The sequence below is a fragment of the Physeter macrocephalus genome, chromosome 18, assembly GCF_002837175.3.
Source record: "Physeter macrocephalus isolate SW-GA chromosome 18, ASM283717v5, whole genome shotgun sequence".
Classification (NCBI taxonomy): domain Eukaryota; kingdom Metazoa; phylum Chordata; class Mammalia; order Artiodactyla; family Physeteridae; genus Physeter; species Physeter macrocephalus.
The window spans coordinates 27,170,216-27,184,967 of NC_041231.1; the positions used below are offsets into that span (position 1 = coordinate 27,170,216).

At 37.6% G+C, this 14,752-nt stretch overlaps 1 protein-coding gene across 1 annotated transcript in view; it reads left to right on the forward strand.

The window, feature by feature from the left end:
• The window catches only part of SUCLG2 (succinate-CoA ligase GDP-forming subunit beta), a 363,845-nt gene that overhangs the window by 341,799 nt on the left and 7,294 nt on the right, over positions 1-14,752 (forward strand). The window lies entirely within an intron of this gene.

The window sequence follows — 14,752 nt, forward strand, 5'->3', positions numbered from 1 at the left end:
AGATGGAAAAAGATATTCCATGCAAATGGAAATCAGAAAAAAGCTGGAGTGGCAATTCTCATATCAGACAAAATAGACTTTAAAGTAAAGACTATTATAAGAGAAGAAGAACACTACATAATGATTAAGGTCTTCATGGAACATTCTCCAGGAGAGATCATATCTTGGGTCACAACTCAAGCCTTGGTAAATTTAAGAAAATTGAAATTGTATCAAGTATCTTTTCAGACCACAACGCTGTGAGACTAGACATCAATTACAGGAAAAAATCTGTAAAAAATACAAACACATGGAGGCTAAGCAATACACTACTAAATAACCAAGAGATCAATGAAGAAATCTAACAAGAAATCAAAAAATAGCTGGAAACAAATGACAATGAAAACACAACGACCCAAAACCTATGGGTTGCAGCAAAAGCAGTTCTAAGAGGGAAGTTTATAGCAATACAAGCCTACCTCAGGAAACAAGAAAAGTCTCAAATAAACAACCTAACCTTAAATCTAAAGTGATCATACAAAGAAGAACAAAAAAACCCGAAAGTTAGCAGGAAAGCAATTAGGGAAAGAAGAACAAGAAAACCCCAAAGTTAGCAGAAGGAAAGAAATCATAAAGATCAGGTCAGAAATCAATGAAAATGAAATGAAGGAAACAATAACAAAGGTCAATAAAACTAAAAGCTGGTTCTTTGACAAGATAAACAAAATTCATACACCATTAGCCAGACTCATCAAGAAAAACAGGGAAAACACTCAAATCAATAGAAGTAGAAATGAAAAAGGAGAAGTAACAACTGACACTGCAGAAATACAAAGGATCATGAGAGATTACTACAAGCAACTGTATGCCAATAAAATAGACAACCTCAAAGAAATGGACAAATTCTTAGAAAAGCACAACCTTCCAAGACTGAACCAGGAAGAAACAGAAAATATAGACAGACCAATCACAAGCACTGAAATTGAAACTGTGATTAAAAATCTTCCAAGAAACGGAAACCCAGGACCAGATGGCTTTACAGGCTAATTCTATCAAATATTTAGAGAAGAGCTAACACCTGTCCTTCTCAAATTCTTCCAAAATACAGCAAAGGGAGGAACTCTCCCAAACTCATTCTATGAGGCCACCATCACCCTGATACCAAAACCAAAGATGTCACAAAGAAAGAAAACTACAGGCCAATACCACTAATGAGCATAGATGCAAAAATCCTCAACAAAATACTAGCAAACAGAATCCTACAGCATATTAAAAGGATCATACACCATGATCAAGTGGGGTTTATCCCAGGAATGCAAGGATTCTTCAATATATGCCAATCAATCAGTATGTACACCATATTAACAAACTGAAGGAGAAAAAACATATGATCATCACAAAAGAGGCAGAAAAAGCTTTTCACAAAATTCAACACCCATTTATGATAAAAACCCTCCAGAAATTAGGCATAGAGGAAACTTACCTCAACGTAATGAAGGCCATATATGACAGATCCACAGCAAACATTGTTCTCAATGGTGAAAAACTGAAAGCATTTCCACGAAGATGAGGAACAAGACAAGGTTGCCCACTGTCACCACTGTTATTCAACATAGTTTTGTAAGTTTTAGCCACAGCAATCAGAGAAGAAAAAGAAATAAAATGAATCCAAGTCAGAAAAGAAGTAAAACTGTCACTGTTTGCTGATGACATGATACTATACATAGAGAATCCTAAAGATGCTACCAGAAAACTACTAGAGCTAATCAATGAAATTGGTAAAGTAGCAGGATACAAAATTAATGCTTAGAAATCTCTTGCAATCCTATACACTAATGATGAAAAATCCAAAAGAGAAATTAAGGAAATACTCCCATTTACCACTGCAACAAAAAGAATAATAAGGAGACAAAAGACCTGTATGCAAAAACTATAAGACACTGATGAAAGAAATTAAAGATACTACAAACAGATGGAGAGATATATACCATGTTCTTGGACTGGAAGAATCAACGTTGTGAAAATGACTGTACTACCCAAAGCAATCTACAGATTCAATGCAATCCCTATCGAACTACCAATGGTATTTTTCACAGAGCTAGAACAAAAAATTTCACAATTTGTATGGAAACACAAAAGACCCCGAATAGCCAAAGCAATCTTGAGAACGAAAAATGGAGCTGGAGGAATCAGGCTCCCAGTCTTCAGACTATACTACAGAGCTACAGTCATCAAGACAGTATTGTACTGGCACAAAAACAGAAATATAGATCAGTGGAACAGGATAGAAAGCCCAGAGATAAACCCACACACATATGGTCACCTTATGTTTGATAAAGGAGGCAAGAATATACCATGGAGAAAAGACAGCCTCTTCAATCAGTGGCGCTGGGTAAACTGGACAGCTACATGTAGAAGATTGAAATTAGCACACTCCCTAACACCATACAAAAATATAAACTCAAAATGGATTAAAGACCTAAATGTAAGGCCAGACACTATCAAACTCTTACAGGAAAACCCAGGCAGAACACTATATGACATAAATCACAGCAATCCAAAATATACAAGCAGCTCAATATCAAAAAAACAAACAACCCAATCCAAAAACGGGTAGAGGACGTAAACAGACATTTCTCCAAAGAAGATATACAGATTGCCAACAAACACAAGAAAGGATGCTCAACATCACTAATCATTAGAGACATGCAAATCAAAACTACAATGAGGAATCACCTCACATCTGTCAGAATGGCCATCATGAAAAAATATACAAACAATAAGTGCTGGAGAGGGTGTGGAGAAAAGGGAACCATCTTACACTGTTGGTGGGAATGTAAATTGATACAGCCACCATGGAGAACAGTATGGAGGTTCCTTAAAAAACTAAAAATAGAACTACCATATGATCCACAACCCCACTACTGGGCATATACCCTGAGAAAACCATAATTCAAAAAGAGTCATGTACCAAAATGTTCATTGCAGCTCTATTTACAATAGCCAGGACATGGAAGCAACCTAAGTGTCCATCAACAGATTAATGGATAAAGAAGATGTGGCACATATGTACAATGGAATATTAGTCAGCCATGAAAGAAACGAAATTGAGTTATTTGTAGTGAGGGGTATGGACCTAGAGACTGTCATACAGAGTGAAGTAAGTCAGAAGAGAAAAACAAATACCATATGCTAACACATATATATGGAATGTAAAAAAAAAATAAATGGCTCTGAAGAACCAAGGGGCAGGACAGGAATAAAGATGCAGGCGTAGAGAATGGACTTGAGGACACGGGGAGGGGGAAGCGTAAGCTGGGACGAAGTGAGAGAGTGGCATGGACATATATACACAACCAAACGTAAAATAGATAACTAGTGGGAAGCAGCCACATAGCACAGGGAGATCAGCTCAGTGCTTTATGACCACCTAGAGGGGTGGGATAGGGAGGGTGGAAGGGAGATGCCAGAAGGAGGAGGTATGGGGATATATGTATATGTATAGCTGATTCACTTTGTTGTACAGTAGAAACTAACACACCATTGTAAAGCAATTTTACTCCAATAAAGATGTTTAAAAAAATAAATAAATAAAATGAAATTATATTCTATCCCTTAATATGTTCATGTTTGCTAAGTTTTAAGTTTCAGATTACATGTAAGAAAATTTATACCTTTACAACTATGCCATTCTAATAATAGTTTGTTCATTAACTATTTTTACTTGCTTTCCAATTTTTCTTTGAGCAATGAATAAGTAGAAAACAGTACTTCTAGAAGAAAAGAGTACTTCAGTTAAAATAGAAAAACATTATAAAATATTTTGTCCGCTTAAAACATACGTTTGTCCACAAAATCTTTTTTTCTTACATATTGTTATAAAATAGCTTCTTCAGCTTTCTCATTGTAGCTTGATTTGTAAGAGATTTCAACAATGTCAGCCAAGAACTTTTTCACTTTTTAGAAGCCGCTATACTTGTTTTGTACAGCGAATACACACAGTGGATATAATCTATAATCAGCCTACATGTTCTTTGGCAATAAATGCAACACTCAGGGACGTGTTATAAACTCTAGTATCTTCCTGTTACATAAGTGGCCCAGAAGAGATAGCAAAGCTTCCCAAAGAGTTTAGCTTACTTCCAGAGAGAAATCTGGCTCACCCACTCACAGATAAGAAATATATAGACACTTTGAATAAGCTTCATGATTGCAATATGTGAGAATATTCATTCCTTTTACTTTCCCCTTGAGAAAGTTAGATTTAATTGAACATTTATTTTAGGATGGAGAAAAAAAGAAAACCGCTCTTTCCTGAACATGAAAACAAATCAAGGACAATTTTTTCCCCTGAAATTTATCTGCATCTCTGCCTTTTTATGGCCTCTATCTATGAAAGCAGAGCTGCAATAAGTTCATGTATTCATTAAATAAACATTGGTGGAGAACTTACTAGGTATATATGACAGTAACCAAGACAGACATTGTCCTTGCCTTCATGACACTGACATTTTCTTGGGGCCATAGACAAAACGATCAACAAGCAAAATCATTGCAAATTTTGATAAGTACAACAAAAGAAATTGCTTGACAGTATAAGATCTCCAGATATAGCAATGAAGAATCGTCTCTTCAGGGAGAGGCTATTTTAGCTCAGATAGGAGGAAACAAGCGGGATAAAGAGTGATTCAGGCAGGGAGAATAATGGCCTTGAAACAGGAAAGAACTTGAGGATGGCCAAGGGGTGTGGGCATAATGTTTCTGGCTCCATGGGAAACAGGGTTAGACAGAGAAGCAGAGGCTGGATTCCAGAAGCTCTGAGTTTAATGCGTTTGGATTTATTCTAAGTGTGAGGGCAAGTCATTGAAGATTTTAAGCTAGATAGATAAACATAATCTTATTATTCTGCCTACTTTGTGGAAGATGCATTAGGGGAGGCCAAGGGTAATAGAGAAGTTTAAAAACAAAAACTTTTTTAAGAGACCCGGCAACCAGGGATAACTGTGGGATCCAGGATGGAGCTAGAAAAAAACTTTGTGATATATGTTGGAAGGGAGAATTGATGGAAGTTGTTGATGGCTTTGAAGTGGGAGGAGAGGTAAAGGGAGAAAGCAAAGAGGACTCCTCTGTTTCTGGCTTCAGTGTTTGAGTGGATCTTGGTGCCTTTTACTAAAAAGACCATATTTCATATCTGTACAAGGAATACAACAGTTTTTCTTACTTGTTAGTGTTTCAAATGATGTCAAGCATACAATGTGAGACTTTTACCTTTTATCTCACGCTTAGCAGTTTTTTAATTTCATCATAAGTATAGATTTCTGCAGTTATGCAATACATTACATGGATAATGTTGATATCAGTTGTTGTTTTTAAAAATGAAAGACTTCTACTATTAGAAGCAATTTCTTACATATATCCAGTGGATGTGAAACTAATGTTTGTCATGGAAAAATAAGCACAAGAGTTGATGTTAAGCTTTCTTTCAAGTATCCATTGTGTGGTCCATAATTCACCCTGAAGAGCTGGTACTATGATAGCAAGAGGTTCTCTCAAATATATTTATAACAATATACAACCCTAAATTTCTGTTTTATACAGGTCAGTGGAGAATCATCACTGCTGAATCAATGTATCTAACTTCTTGAATGTCTGAATTTAAAAAGAATACAGTCCTGCTAAGATTCCTATCAACTCTTGCTGATTATGTTTCATAAAAGCAAGTTCTTGTACAGTGGGCTTTTAAAAGTACCAATTTTCTGCTTCTCCTGACTATATGAGACATTCGGGAATTAATGAAAAAAACAATGCCTGTCTGGTTTGTAAGCATCACAGTCATATTTCTGCATAAATTCTCACAGGTCAACTCAAAAAACAGTTCAGAGTCAAAATCTCATCTAGTCACCTAGATTGAAAACTAATTTCTCTAAAGTATATCCTATATTAAAGCTCTTTCATGCAAATAAATAGCAAGGGCCTTATCCTCTCTTCCTTTATTTGTTGGGCATGTCATGAATTTGAATAGAACATTTTGTTCTGTACTCTAATTACATGCATTATCAGGAAAAATCTATTCCTTGCATACATATCATTAGAAGCAGCTCTGCGAGTGTGGTTCCATCATAGGGCTCGTCACGGCAGTTCATCGTAATATAGACAGTTTAATCTTTTTGTTTCATACAAGATTAAAAGTCACTTTATATCCATTTCTTTATAGCTTGGACAGTGAATCCAATTGGACTCAATGTGTATCTAACTACCATCTCTATCGTGAAGATGGACTCCATTTTCCCAAATATACTAGGTAATTATCTGCCATTATGGGGAAAATAGTTCATTGATGAGAAAACCCAAGAAAACTGACTTTCTAAAAAATAATGTTTACTCACAACTAAGTGGCTGAACAAGAGGAATCAACGATATCCTTTCCCTTCAGATGAACAGACAAACCAGAATTGTCACCACCTCTTTGGCAGTTTGAGAACATGGTGGTTCTGTTTGGTCATTTGGTTTATTGGCTGTTGAAACCTAATGGCTACCTTTGAAATGAAATGACTTTTCAAAGCCCTTTATTGGATCTCAGGATCTGTCAGTAAAAAGAAAGAAAAAATAAACAGGTGGAATTTGGACACAAAGAAAAATGACCTTCATTCAAAAACTACTTATTAAAATGATAGTACAGTGCACTTCGTCTGTGAGGTGTCGAGTCACAAGTAAGAAATACGGGAAACTGTAGAACTGTTGAAATTTAAATTATGTGGCACCTTTCCATCAGAAACGCAACAGTAATTTAGAGTTCAGCTCTCCTGGCAGGTTTATGTTTCAGTAAACAAACAAAAGGACTTTCTTGACTGCAGTGCCAGCCACAGGAAAAGATCCACATGGATTGGAAAGAATGTTGGGTAATTGATGTGGTTTATTCCTCTTGTTCAATATATTTACATATTTCATCCATACTTATATTTATACTGAGGATCAAATTAATATGAATGAGAGTCAGCACATCCCGTTGGAATATTCTGAAACACCACCTGTTAGAATAACTGGAAAATGGAGCCTCGGAAAGAGGAAGCAGTTTTCAACTCTTTATAATCCTGCAAACATTCTAGTTTAATTTCTGAACCACATCATGTGTGTTATCTCACAACTGAGATGATTTTCCAACAAGTGCCTAGAACTGTACAAATGAGGACATGTTTTGCTGCTCAATAAAAATGAGTGGGCTTGAATAGAAAGGAGAGTTTTGAAGAGCGGTCTTGAATCCTTGGGAGATGTTTTTGGTGCTTTGAAAGGAGCAGCAGATAGCTTCCCTGTTGTCTGTTAGGGGCGTCCCTCTCACCTTTTGTCCCCTGAGATGAGAGTGGGCATTGTCACTTCCTCATTCTCATCATTGTTGCAACAGTCGCTTAGGAAAACCTGAGATGGTGGGAAGCTTTTCTTGGAGCCCCAGGCCTTTTTACCCAAAGGCTTAGAGGTAGATAATGAGGCTATAGGGTCAGGCTATGAAAAAGTTGGTCATCCAGTTCTCCTTGCCCAGGTGAACCTGAAGAATTGATGGTAGGAGGCAGTCACACTGGCCCTTGGTCAGTGCAGAGGATCAAATTCAGCTGCTGGCTGTCGTTGCCTGCCTTGGGGGTGATTTTTTAGGATTTTCTTTTGTTTCCTATCTTGTTACCCATGCTTGTAGGATGTATGGCTAAGCGGTCAAACCTAGAGGGTTTCTAAAAGATTCTGAAGGTTGTTCACTTTCTGTTTTTTGCAGCTTTTCTCTGCTCTAACCAAGGTGAGGCTGTATATCGAATTCATTCTAATACCGGCACTTTGGGAAGGGTCTGTGAGTTGTGTCAGGCTATTATTGTTATATGCACTGTTCTTAAAGCCCAACTTGTTGGAAGCCTTTTTTCGTTTTGAATTCCAAAGACTTGCCCTGGGAAGAAATGTGTTATAATTAATCAATAGCCACTTTCACCTCTTCTCTCCTCCTCTGACGTTAGTCAGCAATTGCAGCAGGGCAATTACGAAAACTAAAATGCTCTGTCATATCTATTCCTCAGATTGAAGGATAAAGTAAATGAGTTGTGATGGAATAATTATCCGACAGTAAGAGTACTTTTCAGGAAAGAATGTTTCTTAACCTTTTCTAAATAGTAAGTATCTTCTCAATCTTAGAGGAGAGGTGTAATTTATTTTTTAAAGTGTGAAAATATTCTGAGGATGTTAAGAAGTCAAACACACAAGTAGAGGGAATATGAGAAGAGATAAAGACTCCAATTTGAATTGGAAATGAGGGGAAACGCCACTCAACAACACCTGCATACATCTTACTTGCCTGGGTCACTCAGCCACCTCTAGCTTCATTAGAGTCTGAGGAAGTAAGTTGACTTTAGCTGGGAACACAATATTGTTGCCTGCACAAAATCAGCATGTTGTTAGTAAGGACAAAGGGAAGAATAGATGTTGAACAGGTAGTGAACAATGTCTGCCATACTATGAAAATGCTGCTATTATCATTCAAATGGCTCAATCTGGAAGTAAACCAGGTGGTTTATGCTCATGGACACAACTTTGTGATTCTTTACTTTTCCTTCTTTATTTTAAGCACAGCCAAAGAGAGAGTGGGTATTTCATATATCTTTTACATGGTTGCCTTCATCTGTTGCATGACCTGTTTCCCTTAATGAAACTGATGCACATGTTGTTTAGCAGGAAAGGCTTTCCCAGCACATTGTATTATTGGAGGATGGCATTGTCAGCCCACTACCTGGTAGGGTTGTGTTGAGATTTCTGTCTTCTGAAGATGGAAGTGAATTGTCAGTAAGCCATCCAGACTCTAATTTCTCTGGGCTTTTTGGTCATTTCTAGACATCTTAGAGGGCATAACACACGTCTAAAATAGAAAAAGGCAAAGTTAACTGAACTAGACTTGTCCTCATCAGATATATTACCCACTAAGAGACCAGAGTGACATTTGAAAATGTACCCTCGATCATGTCATTACCAAGTGTTATGATAGTTTTTTGCATCCCTTCCCCTCTGATAGGAAATAATACTCTAACCCCTTGGCATGACATTTAATGACCTCTGTAATTTGACCTCTTCCTACTTCACCACCAAGTGATCCTCAGCCTCCCCTTTAGCCTCAAGTAACATGAAATTGCCTGCCCTTCCTCATATCTATCAGGCTGTTTCCCACTGTTCTGTCTTTGTTCTCGCTGTGACTTCTTTCAGGAGTACCCCTCCCCCCACTTCCTCACCTCCCTACCTCTCATTCAATCTTTAAGTCATGGGTTCTCAGTTCAGTGATCTCCCCCATTCCCAACCAGGGGACTTAGGGAATATCTGGAGACATTTACGGTCATCCCAGCTGAGAAGAGGGTGCTACTGCATCTAGTGGGTAGAGGCCAGGGATATTGCTAAACAACCTATAATTTGCAGAACAGCCCCCTACAACAAAGAATTATCTAGCCCAAAATATCAATCCTGCCAAGGGTTGAGACATGCTTCTTTATGTGTTGACTCCTCCAGAAAAAAAACTGTTTCTGAACTTTCCGTTACTGTCTCAGGTACCTCCCTTAACGTTGCCATAAAACTACTAAGAGTTCTTAAGAACCTTATACTTTGGTGATTAAGAACTTAGAGTCAGATCAGAACCTTTGATTTTTGAGTTCAGTTTTACCACTCTGTCCACTGGCAATTTATTGAGCCTCCATTTCTTTATCTGCAAAATTTGGTATCTAATTCTTGCAGTTGTGGTGAGATTGAATGAGATAATGCATGTGAAGTGCTCAGTACAGTGTTGGCAGCTCAGTATAGAGTAGCGGCTACTGCTGCTGTTATTATTGTGCTTATCCTTATCTATCACTCTACTTCTAGAATCAGAGATGGATTTACCAAGAAACCAGGGAAGTTTTAACTTCAGGGCCTCTCATTTTGCTTGGGGCCCTTCCAATGCACTGTACCTTATTCTGTATTCAAGATTTTACATTATTGTCTCGAAGACATCTCCCCCCACCCCGCCCCTGCTTCCTCTGCCTATTGTATAAGCTCCAGGCCCTACAGAATTTTAGACTTGCCTCTGGTCAGGGTCTAGTTTAAAGCCTTGATATTGGGACACAGTAAATAATCATCCACGGCAATAATCATCAGCAAGTTGCCAACCATCCTGAGAGAAATGTGCTTATCCATTGTTGTATGGTTTTTAAAAAACCCTTCAGGCTTAAACTCCCATTGCTGCCCCTCTTTCTTCTTGTCAGGGTCCTCTGGAAGGCATTGCAGCCTGTCGTTCAGGAGCAATGGTATCCCTCTCCTTTTGTTTTCTCTTTCCAGTTGAGGATTCACCATTGTCACAAGGACAATGAGGAAAGAAAGTATGTGCTATCACTGATTATTTACTGAAGAGAATTCTGATGTAACTGCAAGAGCAAAGCCCTGTTTCCATGGGGACTGTCTGGGTCTGGGAAATGTCTGTTAGCACAAAATTCAAGTTATTACAGTATTTGCTATGCAGTTATCTGAATTGCATAGCCTCTCAACCTCAGCTGGCTCCAACATCCTGCCCTACATTTTCAGAGATAAATACTTGTGTATGTGTCTATGACCAGCTTCCAGGTTTCCAGTGTCAAGGTTGACATGACAGGAAGGAAAGAGCTGGACAGGTCAATAAGGAAAAATTCCATGATGTTTGAATAATTCCGAAGTCTGAGCTGGCGTTGAAAACTACATGAGGCATTGGAATTCTGTCCACAGAGAAGTCCAGGGACAGACACCTAATAAAAATGGAAAGATAATAATAGAAAAAGGATTGCAAGAAAATTAAACTCTTAAGGTAGGAAGACTCAAATAAGAATGAGAAATAATAATGCAGATATCAAACTTTTCTCACTGTATGGCTGATTGATCAAGGAGGATAGCTTATAGCTTTTCTCCCTTTAAATTTGATATCTAATCATTATCTTACAGCATCCATCCTTTAGAGTAGAAATCACACAGGTCTTCATTGAGAAACCATAGGCAGAATCTTCTCCTTGAGTGATTTCCTTCAGCAACTGCATTTTTCATCAGTCCTTATTCTGATTAGGATGAAAGCTGGGGAGGGAACAGCCACATTTAATCCTTTTGATCTAAGAAAAAGTAGAAGATGAAGCAAAAAGAAATGTTTCACCATGGGAGAAGCTCTAATCTGCTTGCCTGTGATCCTCAATTTCCTTATCTATAAAATGAGGTTAATAATATTCACCCATGAGATTTTTGCAGAGTATAAATGAGGCGAGGCATGGGAGAGATCTGTATCATGGTGCTTTCTCCTCAGAGACTATTTTCCATGGACCCATTGCTTTATTTAATCATAAGGACATGCCAGTGGCTTCCTCATTGATGGCTCCAGCCTGGACCCCTTTACTAAGTTCTAGGTTCTTATGTTCTATGCTCCGAGAACATCTCCATTTGGCCTTCTCCAAGGCCCCTTAAATGCACACAAACATATTGAAATTGTCATCTTTTCCCCAACATCTGGTCCTTTTCTAATATTCTCCAGCTAATGAATTTGGCATCACCATTTACGTGAACAAGCCAGAAACCTAAGTTTCCCTTCTCCAATCTTTGGTGATGCCATTCTTCTCAGTACAGAGTAAAGCATTCTGAATGTAGTCCCAGGTTTCCTTATGTCTGTGAAGACAGGGATATAAAAGAAAAGCAGAGATTATTTTTTATAGAATACAGGTTCTTTAATAAAGTACTCTGTGTCTGAACCAGTTTAGCACCTGGAGTTAAATAAATACTATTCCCTGATCTGCTAACCTGCGGGGATAGAACCAGTACATAGGCGAAGAGTGCGATGAAAAGGAGATTCTGGATGTGAATTAGACATGATTTTGTTTCTTTTAGATTCCCTAAAGAGGCAAAGGAAAATCAATAGACTTTAGAAGAAGAAAATAGGAAGAAAGAAAGTAGAGTTGAAATGTTTTTTTCTTGCCTCCAAACACACATTACATTTATCAAAGGAAATAATATGATTCTTAAAAATGTTTGTTATTGCCTTTTAATTTCTATTCAGTAACATCACTCATCACTGCATCACTATGCAGCCTGTAGGAGAATATGAAACTAGCTTGAGAGACTGTTTAATTGTTTACAACTTGATTTTATGTCTCATATGAATACATTTCAATATTCACAATTGCTACTGATCTCTGATTTAGGATTTCTGTTGGAATTACAATGCATTAACTTTTTTTAAAAAAGTGCTGTATAGGATCACGTAATGTAAGGCTCAGTGCGATATTTGGGATTGTCTAGTTCATAACTTTCATATTCAAAAGAAACTGAGATACAGTGGGGTTAAGACTTGTCCAAAGTTTTCTATAGCGTGTCAGAACTGAATCTAGAACTAGACTTTGTGAATCTCTACCTAGTTCCTTCCCTCTGGTATTGTTGGTCTTTACCTATTGTATTTTAAACTTTTTTTTTTTTTTAACAGAAGAGTTCTCACTAAATGTTCACTGAGAAATTTGTTTTGTTAAATTCTTTTTACATGCTTCAGGACACTCTTATCGTAATAAAAATAAAAGGAAATTGATACAAAACCAAGGAAAATAAATGTTGTATCTTGACCATTTCATTTCCAGGTTATTCTCTCTCCGTTTTCTCTGAATGCCCTCTGCATCTACTATTCTGAATCTTCCTTTGACCTTGATTATTTTACCAATTGCTGCAAGCTTATCGTTAACGGCCTTTGCGGGCCTCCCTCTGTTGTGGCCTCTCCCGTTGCGGAGCACAGGCTCCGGACGCGCAGGCTCAGCAGCCATGGCTCACGGGCCCAGCCGCTCCGCGGCATGTGGGATCCTCCCAGACCCGGGCGCGAACCCGGTTCCCCTGCATCGGCAGGCGGACGCGCAACCACTGCGCCACCAGGGAAGCCCTCGTTAACGGCCTTTTGACTTCATTACCAAAATAATCTGAACCTATTATTGAAACATTTGTATCCTCACTTGTCTATGTTTAAACATTAAAGTTTCACTGAAAGTTGAATCCGGTAAAATAACTGTATTTTAAAACTCTTGGTAACTGGCTTCCTAACCATCTTTTTAAAGAATTTGAATTAATTATTAAAATAACAGATTATTTGCCTTGAGATTAACTGCTTGTTTTTAAAGCCAATTTGTATGGGTAGACAGCCTGCTGTTCCCTGCATGTTAAAATTCAGAGTACACAAAGTAGATCTCAGCTTTGTTTAGCTTATATGCTGATCTCACATAATATTACAGTGCACTTGAATCCACTGTACTCATGTGAAATCCACATGTGAGTTGTATTTCTCTACATGTATCACACAGCAACACAAAATCTCACAGATTAGTAACGCTGTCTCCATCAGGAAATACCATTTATCAGTGATAAATGTAATGAGGACAAATGCACATTTTTTTCAGGTTAAAAAGCATTTTTACCCACCCTGACCCCCACATATAAGCAAAACCAGGCAGTTAAATGCCAAAGCAGGCTTGGGAATACGAGTACAATTTCATACTGGTGTTTCTGACTTGACTGAAGTTTCCCGAAGTGTCCTGGAAATTAGAGGTCTCCATTTGCAAAGAACCCTTGGCCCCTGGCCACTATGGTTGGTTCAGAAGTAAACATTTGTCCTAATCAGAGCATCTGAGGATCAATGCTTTTATCAGAACTATTAGGAAGGGGGATTCTCGCTTTGATAAAAATATAGTTTTCCTTTAATATGCAAACATACAGTTTGCATTTCTCTTAATTTACAATTATACAAGTCTCACAAAGAACTTTAAATGAAATAGCCCATTCTGTGATTGATCAGACACGGAACTGATAATATATTAAGCTGATTAAGATGTCTTTCAATGCCAACAGTCATCAAGTCTAGGTCTCTCTCCTTATTTTTGTTTCTTTAGGGAAATCACGTCTGTAATTGCTTTGGCCTTTATCTTGCAAATATAGAGGAGATAATCTTAAATACAGTCACTGATGAACTCAATTATTTCCTAAAATTCCTCTCCCCTTTTGTGGTATGAAAGAACAACGAGGCTGGTCTTTGCCTCTGTGGTTTATTTCTTGACTCCCTCGTACCTAAATTTCTTTTGTCCAAGGTCTCTCAACCAATAACAGTCAAAACCCAGGGAGGAAAAGAAATTATGTCCGGTAGAAAGTTAGGTAAAATTATGACCCTCGCCATTGGCATTTTAGAGATTCAGACAGTCATGCGTTCCAAGTGACTTCACACTCATGGCTGAATGGCAATGAGAAAACTGTACTTGTATTTCAATATTTATGACATCATTGAGTCACTTTTTTACATTTATTTTTTCTGCTTTATATCCACTCAGATATGCCAACACCTGTGAGATTCTAAGAGTACTCACTCTTCCCTACTTTTCTTATTTTTTTTTCTATTTTTAAAATTAAAGTATAGTTGGTATACAATGTTGTATAAGTTACAGGTGGACAACATAGTGATTCGTGATTTATAAAGGTTATATTCCATTTATAGTTATTCTAAAATATTGTCTATATTCCCTGTGTTGTACAATATATCCTTGTAGCTTATTTATTTTATACATAATAATTTGCATCTCTTAATCCCCTACCCCTACGTTGCCCCTTCCCCACCTCCCCACTGATACCCCCTAGTTTGTTCTCTATATCTGTGAGTCTGTTTCTGTTTTGTTATATTCACTAGTTTGTTGTATTTTTTAGATTCCACATATAAGTGATATCATACAGTATTTGTCTTTCTCTGTCTGACTTATTTCCC